The 11,369-nt window shown below is 39.1% G+C and overlaps 1 pseudogene; it reads left to right on the forward strand.

Moving 5' to 3' along the window:
- The first annotated feature begins 6,510 nt into the window (after positions 1 to 6,510).
- On the forward strand, positions 6,511 to 6,970 carry LOC136335618 (small ribosomal subunit protein uS11-like; annotated as a pseudogene).
- Positions 6,971 to 11,369: the final 4,399 nt, after the last annotated feature.

Below are 11,369 nucleotides of genomic sequence, written 5' to 3' on the forward strand. Positions count from 1 at the left end.
GTTTTTATATCTCCTTCATACTTGAAGGATAGCTTTGATGGGTATAGTATTCTTGGCTGAAAGTTCCTGTCTTTCAGGGCTTTAAATATTGGGGTCCACTCTCTTCTAGCTTGTAGAGTTTCTGCTGAGAAATCTGATGATAATCTAATAGGCCTTCCTTTATATGTTGTACTCTTCTTTTCCCTGGCTGCCTTGAGAATTTTTTCTTTGTCATTGGTTTGTGTCATCTTTATTATGATGTGCCTTGGAGTGGGTTTGTTGGGGTTAAGAAAACTTGGTGTTCTGTTTGCTTCTTGAATTTGAGGCTTTAGTTCCTTCCACAGGCTTGGGAAGTTCTCTTCTATTATTTGTTTGAGTATATTCTCCATTCCATTTTCTTTCTCTTCTCCCTCTGATATACCTATTATTCTTATGTTATTCTTTCTGATGGAGTCAGACAATTCCTGTAGGGCTTTCTCATTTTTTATTATTTTTGAGTCTCTTTCTTCTTCTCTCTGTTGTGCCTCAAGTTGTTTGTCTTCTATTTCACTAATCCTATCTTCAATCTGGGCTGTTCTGTTAGCTAAGCTTGTTACCTCGTTTTTCAGCTCGTGAATTGAGTTTTTCATTTCTGTTTGATTTGTTTTTATAGTTTCAATTTCCTTGGTAATATATTCTTTGTGTTCATTGAGTTGTTTTCTGATCTCCCTATATTGCCTTTCTGTGTTTTCTTGTATATCTCTGAGTATTTTTAAGATTTCTAGTTTAAATTCTCTGTCATTTAGCTCCAAGGCTTCCAATATGTTAAGTCTTTTCTCCATAGATTTTTCCACATCTATTTGTGTTACCTCTCTTTCTTTTGTATCCATAATATTCGATTTCCTCTTTCTTATCGGCATCTGAGGGTAGTCTTATTGATAGCACTAATTAGAATTAATAAAGAGTAAAAAGAAAAAAAAAAAAAAAAAAGGGTAAAACACCCCACAAAAAAAAACAGTAATAATTTATTATTTCCCCCTTTTTTTCTCTCTTCTCTTTCCCTCCTCTCCCCTCCTCAGGGAAATATCGTGCCTATAATGGAGGGCCTGATTTGGGGTGAAGAGTTCAAAGGGCAAAAAAAGGGAGTAGGGACCTACTAAATGCAAAAAAAAAAAAAAAAAAAAAAAAAAAAAAAAAAGGAAGAAAATCTTAGACAAGCATAAGATGATTTGCTTGTAAGTGATGGTCAACTAAGAGATATAATGAGAGGGATAAGAGGGAATCAGAAAAAAAGGACCAAAAAAGAATAATAAAGAAGAAAAATAAAAATAATAAGTAAAAATCTGTTGTATTAAGTGGAGCGAAGACTAAATACAATGGAGACCTTGGGTTGGGAGGACCCAAAATGCCACAAAAATAAACAAACAAGAGAAAAAAAAATAAAAACAAAAGCAAAAAAGAGAAATAAAGCCAAAAAAAAGCCTTGAGTCCCAAATTAACTAATTTGTTCGTGATTGAGGATTATATGGGAGGAAAGTAAAATGAGAAAAGAAAAAACGAATAGAAAGGAAAAAATAAGAAAAAGAGAAAAACAAAGGAAGAAATAAAATAGGAGGAGAAAAAAACAAAATAAAGCAAGACAAAAAAAAAAACAAAAGAAGAGAGAGTGAGAGTTAAGTGTTTTGGAGTATAACCTTAAAGGAGGGTGAGGATGAAGAAGAAAAATAAAATGCAACACTCATGGGTAGTGTAGTTCAAGAAAGGGGAAGCATAAGATGGGCAGAGAATAGAAGGACCGAGGTGGAGGAAATTAAGGCAAAAAGATAGAAGAAACAAACAACAACAACAACAACAAACAAAAATTAGTGGATCAAGTTGTAAAGTCTGTGGGTTTTTCTTGATTTTGAGAGGTTAACTTCTTCCTTTTTCTTTTCTCTCCCTCTTCCTAGTCGGTGACTCTGTACCCCAGGCTCTGCCCCTGTGTCACTCTTAGGTAGGGATTTGCAGTTGATGGGATTCTATGGCAATGTCATATAATTGGCTTTAGTCTTGCTGGAAGTAAAGGCTTGTTGGCGTTTGCAGGGTCCAACGATGAGAGAGTTTGCTTTCCTGGATTCTCTCTCCTAGTCCCCCCTTTCTGAATTAGCAGCCTGGTGATCCAGCTATAAGGCTGCAACTGCTTCTGCCTGGGGAGTAAGAGGCTCAAAGAGCTGGGAAATCCCCACTCTATCCCCACTCAGTGCAAGGCTTTGGGAAAGGCTCTGAGAGTCAGGGCCTCCAGTGTAATCAGGCGGGGGTGGGAGTCAATTGTTGTCAAGGTGACTGTTCAGCGCCTATCATTTAGTTGGACCTCTCAACCCAGGCTTTCCACACTTTGTAGCCTGTTTTTGCAGGGAAGAAGAGGCACTAGTCTCTGCTTACAACTAGTGTAGTATAGACCTTATTATCTGCCAAGTCCTTCTTGTTAGCGTTTATCCCTGAATATGGAGGCTCTATCAATCAGAAGTTGCCCCCGCCCCTTTAGCGAGAGGCATTAAAAAATATCACGCCTCTTGTCTTGGATCGCTGAACTGAGAGAGATCTTATCAATTAGAACCGAGGGTGCGCAGATTTTATGGGTTAAGCTAATTTCAGTGATTGGGTCGCAGCTGTGTTTCTGAAGGTGTTTTAGGCTGCCTGCGCGCGCCCCTCCCCCAACGCTTGATTGTTAGCTTGAATGGCTGAGTGAGGTGCCCTGCCCATGGAGAGAATCTCCCAAGCCTCTCCCGCTCGCCCCGCCGCTGGCGGCTGGACCACACCAAGCGCAGGATAATGGAGCCCCCTGGGTGTGCGGGCCAGTAGGGCGCCCTGTGCGCGTGGAATGCCCAAGGCACGCGCGCGAATGTGGCGCTCCGGGCACCGGTGGCCAGCGACCCCCACTCGCAGTGTGCGGGCCACTGGGAACGTCAGCAGTGCTCAACCTGACCGGGCGCGCGCGCGGCGGCTCGTGGCGGCCGCTCGCGGTGGCGGTTCGCGGGGGTTCGAGGGGGTTCGTGGCAGCTCGCGGTCGGCCGCTCGCGGTGGCTTGCGGTTCCCAAGTATATGGGCTGACTCACCACAGGCGCACTCCCTGGCGGCTTGAATGAGCGTCGCTGTGGTAGCTTCCTCCACACCCTCGTCTCTCAGATTCAAGTGATAACAGTCCTTTTGCTTTCAGTTTGTGTGGAACTCCGGAATGCTCCGAGGATAAATTTTTCTGTTTCTAGTTGATAAATTTGTTGTGATTTAGGGGAGAGCTGTCGGACGCGCTTCTCACGGCGCCATTTCCGTGACGTCACACCAAGATTAGAATTTGTATATGCTATATGGGATCTAGTGGTGGTTACTGGGCTAAATGAGTCCCACAGATGCCTTGTTTATCCTGTACAGTGTTTAATCATGCTTTATGTGAGTGTCTCTAGTTCGGGAATAAATACCAAAGTAATTCATGGAAGGTGCCACTGGGGCTCTTCCCATGTCCAAGTTAGGAGTCTGGCCACTAAAGGCATTAGAGGTTCCTCTTTCCATTGCAGGGACAGGGGTGTCTGTGGTCTAGATGGAGTCGGGGTCCACAGCTGGGTGAGTGGAACAGAGTTTAGCCCTAACTCATTCCTTTTAATGCAATTTACAATCCTCAGAACCATACGTGGTGTTCAGCTGTTTTCTCAAACTATGAATCTTCAGCTAAAGGATTTTGTCAATTTTCTTCGGTTATGGAAACAAAATCCCCTTCCCCATTTTTCTTTATATAAAATCATAACACTGAATAAATCTTTTCAAATGATACATTTTCTAGCCTCTAGGAAATTCAGATATTCCCAACCACAACCATCACCATTTAGAATCTCTGATATACAAAATGCATTGGTAAGACAACTCTCAACACACTGAGTCTTCTTTTCTTGATTTTCATAAATTTCTATTTTTCATTGCCTTAATGGAGCTTTTACCATTAGGTGCCATCCTTTTGTTGTGATATGTTTGGAGAACATCTGACCCTGTCACTCTTGATGATAGACCCAGTGGGGCCCACTCTACCCATTCATTGCCTCTTTTGGGAAGCCATCCCTTCCTCTTAACATCCTGCGTTACTATAAAATTTGGCAATATTAAGCAAATTTAACACTGTTTACAACATGCAGCTGTGTTTCATTTCTAAACACAGCAAAAGTGATTATGAACAAGTTCAAAGAAAAATTTTTAGGACGCTAATAAAATGCACCTACAACTCAATGGAAGATTCTTTCCTTTTCCTGATTACTCTCACTTTCTGTTTTCTAGTTCCATAAAACTAATGAAAACACAGAGCTGTTTCTTTTTTCTTTCTCTAAAATCTAGGTACTGCTAAATTCTCATCAAATGGATTAGATTGATGACAGGTACAAGGAAATGGCAGATATTTAAATGATCCAAATTATAATTGATAATTATCTTCCAAATTATTCCTGTCCTTTTCATTTGGAATGAAGACACTTTTTGCAGTTATATAAATAGTCTTGTTCAGACCTAATATTCATGTGGAATATAAGTAGCTCAAAATGTGTTTTTATGCATATACAACAGAAATACATACATATATAATATATATTTTAACAATCTTTTTTAAAAATGTTTTAATTTTGAAATTAATTTTAATGGGATGACATTGCTCAACTATCTTGAAAGGCATTTTTTTTTAGAAAAAAATTATGTCATTATAGATAAGAATCCTTAAAAATATACTGACATCATAAACTATCATTCTAAACTCTTAGTTTTATCTAGAACACCTATGTACTAGGTAAATTTATTTCTTCTCCACTTTATGATTTCAGCTATTGCACATATTCTACATTTTAGTCACGATGTTCTGCTAATCAAAACTAGCAATACAATCTAGAGCGATCAGGGGAATTAATTAGGTACATTGCGTCTCTCCTCTGCTAATCTCTATGTCTTCAGCTTGGGGAAAAGGAGCCCATCATTGATAAAGCAAAGAGATTCTATTCGCTTTATACAAGGATCTACTAAAAGCCTCGCTATAGTTTCTAAGTCTTTTAGTCCCTGCCTGACATGGCAACACTTGAAGGCTGGCCTTGAAAATGGAAAGCATTGTATTCTGTGTGGAAATCAAGTAGAGGTTAATACCATTTTAGCTGATTTCATTCATATGCTTCATCTATTTTAACCAGAGAGAGGGAGAGAAAAGCAGTAATTAAAGCTACATGAAGAAGTAGCCTAGAGCCGCAAGGATGCTTTGTGACCTTACTGCTTTTAAGTACAAACAATTTGAAGGAAGACATGCATGTTGGCCAATCGGTCTGTTTGCCAATATCAACAAAATGGGTCTAGTCCATAAGAAAGTTTGATACATAAATTCAGTTTGTTAACTTTTCATTTGAAAAAGAGTGAAAAAAGAAAAAGGAATTCTTTTTCTTTCTAGGGGTCAGAAATATCCTACTAATAAAAGATTGCTCTTTTGAAGTCAGATTAAAGAACTGGAAAGTCGTGTTGCAATAAATAGAAAGACGTCCCAGATGTGTCATGGATCCTTGAGCTGACAACAGGAGTTGAGGATAATAATTCTCTATTAGTTTGGATATTGGGTTGAATTGTCTGGAATCTGATTGCATAATACTGGCTTTTAAATAGCTGACCCACTAAAATAATTGACTTACTTCCTGATTAACATATGCCAATGAACTGATATCAGCCTCCTACTTGTGTGTGTTTGGTTCTTAACAGAAAATATGTGTTACATTTTATTAGTCTTTGGACTATTTACTTTAAAAAATTATAGCGTAAGTGTTTATAGCTTAAATCAGGGGTATAAACCTTTTTATACCTACCACCCACTTTTGTATCTCTGTTAGTAGTAAAATTTTCTAACCGCCCACCGGTCCCACAGTAATGGTGATTTATAAAGTAGGGAAATAACTTTACTTTATAAAATTTATAAAGCAGAGTTACAGCAAGTTACAGCATATACTAATAATTACTTACCAAGTACTTTATGTCGGATTTTCGCTAAGTTTGGCAGAATAAATCTTTATAAAACAACTTACTATAGTTAAATCTATCTTTTTATTTATACTTTGGTTGCTCCGCTACCACCCACCATGAAAGCTGGAGCGCCCACTAGTAGGGACCAGGCTGACTACCACTGGCTTAAATGGATGAAAATTAAAAAGATCAATGTGGGGAAAAATCTATTTCAAGAAATCAGGGCATAGGTCTTATATTTAATATAAATGAATGCCAAAATCCCATTAACTATTCTAAAATATAGCTTAGGGTCTTCAAAGTGGTTCTCAAATACTTCCCTATCAAACAAATATTAGTAAAACAGTGATTGGAATTACTTATGAGTCCAACACAATTCAGATAGATATATTCTATAACCTAGGGTAAAAGAATTGGTGTACACTACTGAATGTATATACTTAAAAATGCTTAAAATGGTAAATTTTGTTATATATTACCAAAATAAACAATAATATTTAAAAAAGTGATCTCTTTCTTTCCAGTGGCAGAGTCTGGACGAGACGCACAGGAATGACACCTGTCAAGGGGAAGGAAAGAAAAGAAGAGCAGGTCTTGGACCTCAGGTGGCCAGAGGAGGAATGTATTTGGTGTCTGCCACATCTTTGCATCCTTCAGTGAGACTTTTATGCAATGGCTCTTTCTGGTGAGGAAAGCACCTGCTGTGTGATTGGTGGGATGAAGGTCAAGGCTGACCTGGGTGAGTCCTCTCCCTTCTCTGCCATGTTGGCTGCACAGGATGTGGCCGAGAGGTGTAAGGAGCTGGGTGTCACTGCTCTCCACATCAACTCGGGGCCCCAAGAGGAAACTGGACCAAGACCTCGGGCCCGGTGGCCCAGTCAGTTATCAGGGCCCTTGCCTGCTGGGGAATAAGATCGGACAGGTTTAGAATGTCACCCGCATCCCCTCTGACAGCACTGACAGGATGGGGTGTCACCATGGTTACCGTCTGGGAACATTACTCCTTAAATGATTGTTTTCTGTTAATAAATTGCCTTTGTGTCAGCTAAAAACAAAAAAAAAAGGTAAAATAAAGAAAAAGTAATGTGACAAATATTCAAGTTGACATAGCTATTTGATAAGCTATTAGAATCAGTTTTTTTTTTTTAATATCTGACTTCTAGAAACTGTCCAAACTATAATCTTCCTATAGTTTTACAGAGGTCTGTGGGAATCTCTTTACAATGAAAAGAAAAGTACCGTTCAAAATTTCCTTTCAGATTTCCCCATCTACAGCAGGTTTTAGAGAATAGGTCTTCACATCCTTTGGTTTTTGTTGTTATTTCCTACCCTGCCAATAGCAATTATGTGGTAGCAGTAAATTGAACACAGAGATATTAAACCTTTGACAAGTTCATTTTACGTATTTTTTCCCCCTACAGTTGTAGCTTCTTAAATCAAATTTCCTACAGAATATAATAGAATTGTGAGCCTTATGTCCCTTTCTGAAATTGGGAGTAACTTTGTTACTGGCCCTGAGACATTTGTTCTCCAGCTAGTAATGGATCAGGCTTACCACTCCAGCGTGGGCATGAGCGAAGTTCTCATCTTTCGCCTGATTTTCCCAGACACTGTTTTTGCATTGCCGGAATAGAAATGGCCCCAGAGCAGTGAATTTATGCTTCCGTAATGAATATGCTTAGTGCACAATCGTATGCCAAGTACATGTTCATATCGTCTTTATGACCCACATAATATATCATGGATCTACGGGCTGAAAGGAAACGAATTAACCTTTAATGAGATGAGGACACTGTAGGACAGTTGGCATCATGGAAGGTCTGCAATTCCCAGACTGAGACGTTCACCTGGGCGTTATGCCACTGTCGATCTACAACCTATGTTTGGCACCAGCTTTTTCAACAGTCTCTACCAAAGTGGCCCATAAAAACAAAGCAAAACAAGTCAAAATGTTACCCAAGGGGAGCCTATCCAGCTGGGTTGATGTAGAATATGGAAATAAGTGAAATTCCTAATACCGCTCTCCTCCACATCTTCTCCAGGTAGCAGAAATTATATACTTTGTAAGCTCATCAGAGATCATTCTGCTTTAAAGGACTTTAACCAGGCAGGTATGAAATCAAAGGAACACTCTCAAACCAAACACTGGCATTAATATGCTCGCTCTCATCATGATGGAGCATGATGCGCTTTTCAATACTGTTTGATCTATCTTAAGTTTCAATGGAAGATAAAGAGGTTCAGTGAGTTGGTCTCTACCCAGTTTCCAGGAGTCACATAATTTCTGAAATTACAGAGAGACAATTTGTTGTCTGACATATGTGCAAGAGAATAACGCTCACAGTGTGCTTGCTGCTCGAAAAGTTGAGAGAGAAATCTCTTTGGAGTTATTTGACCTTCATACTTATCATATGAGTTGACAGTTATTCTAGAAAGAAAATACCAAGCCTGTAAAACATCTTTCTCTTCATATTGATCTTTCCAGTGAATCTGGACAAACATTTTTATCCAGTGGCACATTAACGTGGCAAACACTTAGGCATTTATCTGGGAAAGAGTAATGATGTCATCCAGGCTTCTCTACAATCACCTGTTCGATTTTCTATACGTGAAAGTGGAGAGCTCCATTTGCTTCTTTTAGCTCAAAGCAGGCTGAAAATGCATGGTACTGATCTAAACCCCTTCCTTTTATTTATTACACTTAAATAAGAACAATTCCCAACTGTCTTTGTTTATCAACTGTATACATGTTATATGATAACATTAGGATAACCAAGGCCTTCAATTTTATGGAATATTTAACTCTATGGAAAAATGATGTTACCTCCCTACTAGTGACATATATATTTATTTAATTTTATTTTATTTTGGTATTTTTTTGAAGTGAGAAGCAGGGAGGCAGACAGACAAACTCACACATGCCACATATGCCTGACTGGGATCCACCTGGCATGCCCACCAGGAGGTAATGCTCAGCCTATCTGGGGTGTTGCTCCGCTGCCAGTGGAGCCATTCTAGCACCTGAGGCAGATGCCATGGAGCCATTCTTAGCACCCGGACCAACTTTGCTCCAATGAAGCCTTGGCTGCGGGAGGGAAAAATAGAGTTAGAGAGAAAGGTGAGGGGGAAGGGCGGAGAAGCAGATAGGCACCTTTTCCTTGTGCCCTGGCCGGGAATCGAACCCTGTACTTTCACATGCTGGGCCGATGCTCTACCGCTGAGCCAACCGGCCAGAGCATGACTCATATTTTTATAGCAAGGTTTCTTCTCTTGTTAACGATAGTATCCTTTCAGGTTTAGTTTTGAATGCCATATAACCAATACTTTGTTTTTCCCAAAACAGTCTACTTTGCTTATTACTAGAGTATTGGCCTCTCTGCAGTTTGTTTAGAAAATCTTAATTTACCCTTCATTAAAGAACAAGAGTTTTGAATCCTAAAATGAATGTGGCATGAGGAAGTTCTCGTAGTCTTGGAATAAGGCAGAGGCAGAACCCTTCTCTCGAGGCAGCTGCTAAGGGACCATGATGGCCAATGTTGATTTCCTGGGAAGAGCTACATAATTTTGCATAAAGCAAGCGGGCATGTTAGGTTAGAAAGGATGGAATTAAAACTGAAAGAGACTGCTTTGAATGAGAATCCACTGAGCCCTACCAAGGTTCTGTAGCAGGGAAGAACCAAGTTTCTTAAATGAAAAATACCCCTGAAGAGGAGAATGACTTGGTGGTCTGGCCATGAAAGAAGAATTTCTGAATTTATAGCAGAAAGGGACTAATGGTGGATTTATGTTTAGGACTCATGTCAGTAGGAAAGCTTATTGAACAGTTGGATTTTGAAGCATGTAGATCTCTCCTGTCCTCTTAGAAAAGGTAAGTTACCAGGGCTAACAGATATTTAGGAAAATGAAATGAACCCTGAATAGAGCTAATGTTGTCCCAGCTATTTAGAATACACCAGGGAACAGGTGCATATTAGGGTAATTGCAATAAGTTTACCCCTAGTTGATGAAGTAGGTCAAAGCATGAAGCTTAAAGGAAGAGAGGAATGAGCCTGACTTGACTTCATTCTTTCTTTTGACTTTTAGCTAATTCACCAGAGTAAAACAAGGAGCACCAACTTTGTCCAACCTTTCGGTTAAAAAGAATGTCTCTATGAATTCTAGCAATATATTAATTTTTAAAACCTTTTTTTTCCTCTCATTTTTCCAAAGCTGGAAATGGGGAGGCAGTCAGACAGACTCCCGCATGCGCCTGACGGGGATCCACCCCGGCATGCCCACCAGGGGGCGACGCTCAGAGCCATCTCCAGCTCCTGGGCCATCTTTGCTCCAATGGAGCCTCGCTACTGGAAGGGAAGAGAGACAGAGAGGAAGGAGAGGGAGGGGCGGAGAAGCAAATGGGCGCCTCTCCTGTGTGCCCTGGCCGGGAATCGAACCCGGGACTCCTGCACGCCAGGCCGACGCTCTACCGCTGAGCCAACTGGCCAGGGCCCCGCAATATATAAATTTTAATAAAATATAACCACTAAAGAATAATTTTGAATAATTTTTATATTTTGTAGTGCAAGAATTTTACTGTCCCTTAAATTTATATCACAGTAAGTATAAAAACCATCTTGAATATGTTAGATATTTTTAAGTTAATTTTCTTAAAATAATTTTACAGATGTGAATAAAGATACATCCTTGAATGATCATTTTTATTATTATTTTATTACTAACTTTCTTGGTTCAGTAAATCAAAAGCACCAGAGTAAATTAACCATTTTTTCATGTTACAAAAATCACTCTTCATCATAAAGCTTAACGTGTCTTTACTTGTGCTTTTATTTTTCTGCAAGGTATTCCTCTATCTTGTAACTCATCCTCAACTAGAAAGAAATCTGGTTCTCTGTATTTCTCAACATTTTCCTCATATTCACCCACTTGGTCTTAACCACTGCCTGTGTGTTTATATTATTGATATATTTAATGTCTCTTTAAATACAAAGTTTGATTAATTTTCCCTTACACACTTATTCAATTCTTATTTGACAAAGTAACAGTAAGTTCACCCTTCAGCTTGGAAAGAATGTGAGAATATACTTTACTCATTCCTTTATTCAACAAATATTTATTCAGCACCTGCTATGGACTCTGCATATTGCATTTACTGCAACATCACAAAACCTGTGGTGCAAACTATCATCCTAGAATTCAACATTTGACCACAGAAAAATATACATCCTTGATGTAATATAAATAGATATCAACAAAAACCTAACCTTTATTAACATGATGATCAAATTTGGAGTTTTTGTAATATCTATCTTTGAGCATCTATCATTGTTACATTAGAAAAAACTTGGTGCGTGGGCCAAGTATAACCTGCCATCTATATTTGTAAATGAAGCTTTACTGAAAAACAGCCACAT

The sequence above is a fragment of the Saccopteryx bilineata genome, chromosome 4, assembly GCF_036850765.1.
Source record: "Saccopteryx bilineata isolate mSacBil1 chromosome 4, mSacBil1_pri_phased_curated, whole genome shotgun sequence".
NCBI lineage: Eukaryota > Metazoa > Chordata > Mammalia > Chiroptera > Emballonuridae > Saccopteryx > Saccopteryx bilineata.